The sequence below is a fragment of the Alosa sapidissima genome, chromosome 6, assembly GCF_018492685.1.
Source record: "Alosa sapidissima isolate fAloSap1 chromosome 6, fAloSap1.pri, whole genome shotgun sequence".
Taxonomy (NCBI): Eukaryota; Metazoa; Chordata; class Actinopteri; order Clupeiformes; family Clupeidae; genus Alosa; species Alosa sapidissima.
The window spans coordinates 36929962-36937269 of NC_055962.1; positions in this window are offsets into that span (position 1 = coordinate 36929962).

Consider the following 7308-nt stretch of genomic DNA (forward strand, 5'->3'; position numbering starts at 1 on the left):
CAAAATGTGGTAACACTTTACTCACTTACAAAATGCATTCAGAACAGCTTTCCTTCTGTGGACAAAAGGTGTTTATTGAAACATGGAATCAGTTTCGTGGACAAAAGGCATTTTGCTTTTTGCCATGACAGAACCACATTATCTAATTATCGGTGTAATATTTGCATCACCTTTGGTCAAATACACATAGGCTATAGGAATAGGCATGGGAAAACTCACAATAGAAGTAGCCATAGATAGAGTCTGCTGGTAGTGGTGAGCTGGTGTATTTACCCTAAAACAGAGTGAGAGGGATATTGGTATTAAATAAAGATATCGCATAAATGAATTAATGTACATTACCTCTCCTCATGGTAAAGGGAAATGTATTAGCAATAGGTACTACTAGCATGGAGAAGTGCCGTATAGATGTGGATTTTTTAAATGTCCCTGGCCAATTTCCCTATAATTACAAGTGTAGCAGGATGACCGATGGCAGTCAGGGAAAATGGCAGTTTTTCTAAAAAGTCTCTTGTTTATTTTTTCCTTTTAAAAAAACTATATATTTGTGATGCGATCTAGGAAAACCCACCACATGGTGCACTCAAACATTTTTGCTGCCTTTTTACCCTCTCTGGTGACATTTCACAATTTAAGATTCTGATACCATGCTAGCAACATTTTGGACAAATCTTGGATGTTGTTAGGATGGTATCAGAATCATAAGTTGGTAATATTGCACCATGTGGTGGGTTTTTCTAGATCACATCATATTTTTCTAATACTTGCTAATATTTACAGTGTCAAGATGAGCCAAAAATAACAACTGTTCAAAAAGAAAAATAAATGCCTCCATGGGTGAAACCGCTAGTGTGTAGTACGTCTCATTCATATTAGCTAGAACAATACTTTTTTGACGTTATCATTATTGTTATCAAAATAGCAATAACATTCTTCCAAGGAAAAATGTAAACTGTACAGTTGACAATGCTGAAATGCAGTGGGACATATCAGTTTAAATCTTGAGGAACCAAAGAGACAACAAAAAATTGTGCTTTTGTCCTGCATGTCCTCATCAAATTTCTAAGCCCCCTAATGAATGCACAGCAGAGCTAGTGAGCGGAGAGGCGTGCAGAGGAGGTGCTTGAGCCCCTTTATCTAGGAATGTCCAAAGTGCCCCTTTATCTAGGAATGTCCAAAGTGCCCCTTTATCTAGGAATGTCCAAAGTGCCCCTTTGAGTGGCTATTTAAATCATCGATGCTTGGTAAAATTACTCATAAACATTTAAAAATTGTGTGAATCAACTATTCGAGAATAAAAAGTAGATAGAAGTAATAGAAGTAAACGTTGTAGCCTCGTCGACCTGCGCTGCTGCCAGTCAGTGTTGGGCAAGTTACTTCAAAATCGTAATGTATTATGTATTACTTAATACTGTCATTTCAAAGTAATTTGTTACATTATAATATTACTGTCTCTGAATTGTAAGGCATTACACTACTACTGTATTACTTTTAAGTTACTTTTACCAAAATATCTAGAAATATGGATTTGGAATTCTAAATGAAATTTATTATGCTCAATGCAGCTCATTGCACTTCTAATGGAGGGCGATGTGGTATATCATAATGACTGAACTAGGCTTAAGGCTAACAACAGTAGAATGCAATAGGCGCAGTGATGGCTCATGATGCAATACAAGGAACAATCATAGCCAGAATTTTGTTAAAAGCAGACAAAAGGTCGAAGTCTGGTCAATTGTGATAGAAATGCTGTAACTTTAGGCTTAGGTCTACTAATTAAAATCAACAGAGCGCCCACTACCTGTATATTGTAACCCAAAACTTGTCAAGATAGGCTACACAGTGCCGCTGCTGGCCATTTTGGTGCCCTAACTGGTGAAATACAGTAAGTATGTCATCATATGGCCAACTATAAAGATCTAATCTGCCTATTCCCAGGGATGGGTAGTATTTCTGAAACATGTAATATGTATTTGTATTTCATTTTATTTTGTATCAAAATACTTTATTGGTGTGTATTTTTGTATTTTAGAAATACTGCAAAATATTATATGTGAAAAACACTAAAAAAAAGTAGATACTACACACAGGTGTAGTGAATACAGACCCGGCGGCAGACACAAATTCACGGACGGGCATTACACCTTCCCAGGGGGGCACGGGAACTTAAATTGACCACGGTAGTTTAAGCTGACACTTCTATGCAGCTAAAACATTCTAATATGAAAATGTAGATGCAATTGTTGTAAAATGGTGCAGCTCCTTTAAGAGAGCCCCGTGCGCAGGGATGGAGAGAGAGAAAGCGAGAGGGGATGTGTGTTAGAACTTAGATGCGTGTGGAAAAAGTAGACGTGCTGTTGAGATTGGAGCTAGTCATATTCAAAATAATGCAAAAACAAATCCCCAGATAAAACCAAAATCCTCGTTAATTTGCTAACAGATAGATAGCACTCTCTTTCAGATAGAGTGTTAGGGAGTTAGCCCCGAAGTTACGGATAACTTCGTCCCTGGAGTGGTAACAAGCTTCCTGTTCTCAGACTAGCTCAGAAGAAAAAACAGTAACGCTATCAAACAAACCGAGAAACTACTAGGCCTACCTCTACTAACTACGATATGAGATATAGCCTACCTGCGAGCCGATAAGCATATTTGTCATTGGATGACAGGGGTTAGTGCAGAAGTGAAGTAGACTGCGCCACGTAACCTTCTCTCCATTTAGGTGATGGGCTTACCGAATGTTCCTGATTTATTACGGAATAATACAGATTTTACAAGTTGTATGACAATGACAATGTAAAGCACTACACAGAATATATGGATTCCCAAGAGTCCAAGCTTTCAAATGGTGTATAATATTACTATGCTACATAGCAATATGGTGCATACAATTAATTTAGAATGCTGGGGGGAGGTGTGTGTGTGTGTGTGTGTGGGGGGGGGGTGGGGGGGGGTGGGGGGGGGGGGGGTCGGGGTTGCAATTGTCCTGAAGTGTAATTTCAGCCTAAATCAAAGAGATAGTTTTGCATTTGCCTGAACTGATGTAGCCAAGATATAATGTTTGTTTCAATATTGGACAGACATGATTTTTTATATTGTAATTAATTAAATGTATTTAGATATTATTAAAATGTAATAATTGATTATAAGGACAAAGTAGATTGCACATGTAGGTCTAATTGTCTGTTAATATCTTCTTTGGTGTTTACCATGTGCTCTGGTATCTTGTAAAGCCATTACAAGTGTTCCCTCACATTTTCTAACATTACATCGATAACAAACATAGTGGAGAGTGCATGTTGATTTGCTAATTTGATTGACAACTTTATACCAGACAGTTTAGGTATGCATAAGAACGCATTTGATCATGCTCATTTTGATCAGAGGCATATGATGAACTGTATAAACTCTTGTTCATTCATGCCTTCATAACATATCTACATCCAATGTAGCTTTTAGAGTATTCAACCATTGGCCCAAGCAGTGTGAAAGAACTCAAAAATAATAAAAGTAGAATTGCATACGGTAAAGGCTGAGACCTCCCACATTAGAAGCTGGTCTGAGAGTAGATCTGGCGTTCTGCCCATCATCCAGTTTTGATCATTTTGATCAAAACATATTTTGAAAACAATCAATGTTATTATTTTAATATTCTGGCAAGCTTAAGATATGATGATGGTTGACAGTGGGTCAGAAGTGATGGTCCCAAAACTGGAATTCGGATTTCACAATCTACAATTTGGAGCTCTTTGAAAATGTCTCCGGCACCCCTGGTTGACTAAAACACATATTTGCGATGTGGTAATGGTCATTTAGACTTAGATATTGCACATATTTATGTTTTAGCCTATTTCAGCAAACTGAAATACTATTTTGGTTCTCATCCACTACCCGCCCACAAGGAGTTTATTATCCGCCCGCATCTCTGGTCGTGAATTTTAGTCACAATCCACCCGTTTTAGTCGTTTTTATGCAGGTACCTGACCTGCAGGACTCTGCACTGAATCAGCTAGTTGGATTAATTTGGTTATAGCACAAAGCAGGATTTTTGGAATTGCCACTTTTTCTTTCTTGATTGATGGTTGTTGTGATAAATGTTTACTGTCAAATGGGAAAATAAATTGTTTTTCTAATTATGCAAAAATCCTACACCAGAAGTTAAACGTATGACCTATTTACCCAAATTGTGTCACAGTAAGGTGAAATGACTTACCCACATAGGAGCAGCACACAGATAAAGCAACCCCAGTAATCTCAGCTTCAGCTGTGTTTTCATGTCCTGTCTCAGTTTCACTGGTTCTGAATGATATGGTGGCGCAGGAGATGAAAGTTGTTTAGTTTGCAGAGGACTGTATCTTGTTTGCGCTCTCTTCACTCACCTGTGTGTCCACCTCTATTCCATCAGAATAATTATTAATAATAAGACTTTTGTGGAGCATCTTTATTGGGAAAACCCCAAATAGTTCACTGGCCTAAAACTTATTTCCTTATACACCCTCACTCTCTGAAAGGGAAGTTGGCTTATAATAGCATGAGGTGATCATGTTTCATTAAGTTGTTAATGATATATTTTTATCTTTTACTTATTAAACAGACTTGAATTTCGTTTTGCTTATTATGAGGTTGTAATTCTTTTTCCCGTCATCAACTTTCAATTTGAATTTTTGGTCAATGATTCCCTGGACACCGAAACACTGGGGCACATGTAGCCTGTTCCCTGGTGCCTCTTGTGTGCTCCAGCTTGTTAACAGCCTGCCATCCTACAAACCCCAAAGCGCACTGACCTGCGATCTATTTCCTCTCTAAAGGGGAAGTTGGCTTCACATGAACGGGTAATGTTCCAGTGATTCGTTAACTATATCATTTTGTCTTTTACTTATTAAACAGACCTGCTCTGGTGCTACCACCAGTTGGGTTAGCCCCTTGAGCCGTGGATCTGCCCAAGGTTTCTTCCTTGGTAAGGGAGTTTTTCCTTGCCCCTGTTGCTCTTGGGTGCTCCTTGTTGGTGCCCCCCACCCAATCCCAATCCTCCCCCACCTTTTTTATGCAGCCCTTGCCACTTAATCTACTAAACCCCTCTTCTACTGCACTTTTTACCCCCCGCCCATTAATGCACAAATAGGCTGACACCAGACATAATTTCACTGCATTTCTTACTTCCAGTAACTATATGCATGTGACAATAAACTTCCTTGTATCCTTGTATCCTTGTACCAGTTATAATGTAGTTTATGTAGTGATGCAGGGCGGGAGTATAACAGTTTGGTGAGAATGGGCCATAAGCAGGTTTCTACAACATTTTTGGGCTACCCCCCCCCCCCCCCCCCCCCTTCTAAATTCTGACCAAGTTAGGCTACTGCACCTTTCACCATCAATTATGTCTATGTTCCCTTAATGCACCTTGAATGTTTATTACCAGAAAGTTCCATTTTTATTTCATTCATTCCATTCCGTTCCATTTTTATTTAATTCATTTTCAATTCATGAGAATGTGTGAAATTTGGAACGTGACCGGGGGGGGGGGGGGTGTCATTACACATAAGATAGGCCTAAAAGTCTGCACCAAAATTATTTTTATTCAGAAATTCCACTGTCTTTCATCATTTAAAATCTTTTAAATCATGAACTCAAATGTCGTTATGAAAAACAAACACAATGACTGTGCTTCAATATACTTATTTTATAGTGTGTGTAAATCAGGCCTTTCCATAACACTTAACGCTAATAGGCCTACTTTATGCATAAATTAATTTTTATTTATAAACGAAACTGTTGGTCATTAAGAATTGATTGTGTTACAATGATTGTGTTGTTGTAGCTTTGTGTAACCCAGACATCAGCAACATGAGTCATTTAATGCATGCGACCAATCACTCCTTCTCGTGGCGGCCTGCACTTGCCCTGTCCTCAGGGCTGCACTTGCCCTGTCCTCAGGGCTGCAACTTGCGCTCTCTATTTTCCCTGTCGTCATCACCAGGGCTTTGAACCAGAATTTTTTTTCCCCAATTGGCTCGTTCCGAACAGAAACAGTATTTTAACGTTTCCGGTTTTCAGTTCAACCCTAAAATTGACGTTCCCGAACCGGTTAATAACGTTCCATGTCAGCTGCGGGACATACTGTAACGTCGGTGTGTTCCGGACTGAGTGCTAGCCTCCCAGAATGCAATGTGTGGGAATGCTGGATTGTGTAATGTCGGTTTTAGTGAGTGTAATTGTGTTTACCATGTCATGTATGTGTTAGCTTGTGTAGTCTTTCTTTAGGTTGTAGCCTACCTAATGTGTTTACCCCGTGTATTGTATGTGACTACCCTGTTTGTGTATCGTTCTTGTTTTATTGACTTGTGTTTCCTATGTAATGGTGTCTTGGTATGTAGGCCTATGTGTTTCCCGCTTCCGCTAATAAACCTTTGATTGGACATCTGTGTGTCGCACCAATTGTTACATTGGTGTCAGAAGCGACTCGAGTAGCCAGGAGCGGGAGACCTCACCACCGGGTGGAGGCCCACGCAAGAGGATTCGGAGAGAGCCCTTGTAAGGGCTGCTAAAAAGCCTTTTGAGGCCTTCTGTCATTACTGCCGCCAGAGGAGAGGAGCTATCGTCTGGACCTGCCTGCGGCCATGGGAGGAGATCTTGCCGGAAGAGGGGCCTGAAGAAGCGGTCTCGGAGGAGGAGACGCTGGCCTGGACGTTGACTCTGCAGCGAGAAGACCAGGAGCCCCTGCCCCCGCCAGGCGGCTTGAGGCTGGAGTTGGCGGTGGCCCTGGCCGCGACGCGTGAGCAGAGCCGAGGGAGAGCGGCGAGGAAGAGGTTCCTTGACGACGGACGGTTGGCGGAACCGCTGGGGCAGCGAACTCACGGAAGTTGGGCAGCTTCGGCGGAAAAACGGAACTTTAAAACGTTTAGGTGCGTGTGAACGTGCGTGTGGGCGCCTGTTCTAGTTGGCCTGTTGGCCGGCGCCAGAGAAAAAAAAAGGTTCACTGTGTTGGGTTGAAGGCACGAGTCAGAAGAGGTCGGTCAAGCCTTCGTCGCAACCATGACGGAGTGGAGCGGGCCGGGAGCAGCGGAGGACAGCTCTGCGAAGAGGCAGCGCGAGGAGTGACGCCGAAACCGGTAGCTGACGGCCTGAGAGCTCAGCGTGTCCGGCTGCAGCGTAGCTGGTGCCTGCCTGTCCTGGTCGGTGCGACTGTGGAGTGGAGCGACGGAGGCGCAGCGACAGTTGACCCGTGAGTTCCGGTGCTTGGTGCCACAGTCTACGGTAGTGTAGGCCACCTAGGGCCCCGCCTGGAGTTGGAGGAGTGCTGCGGGGCCACAA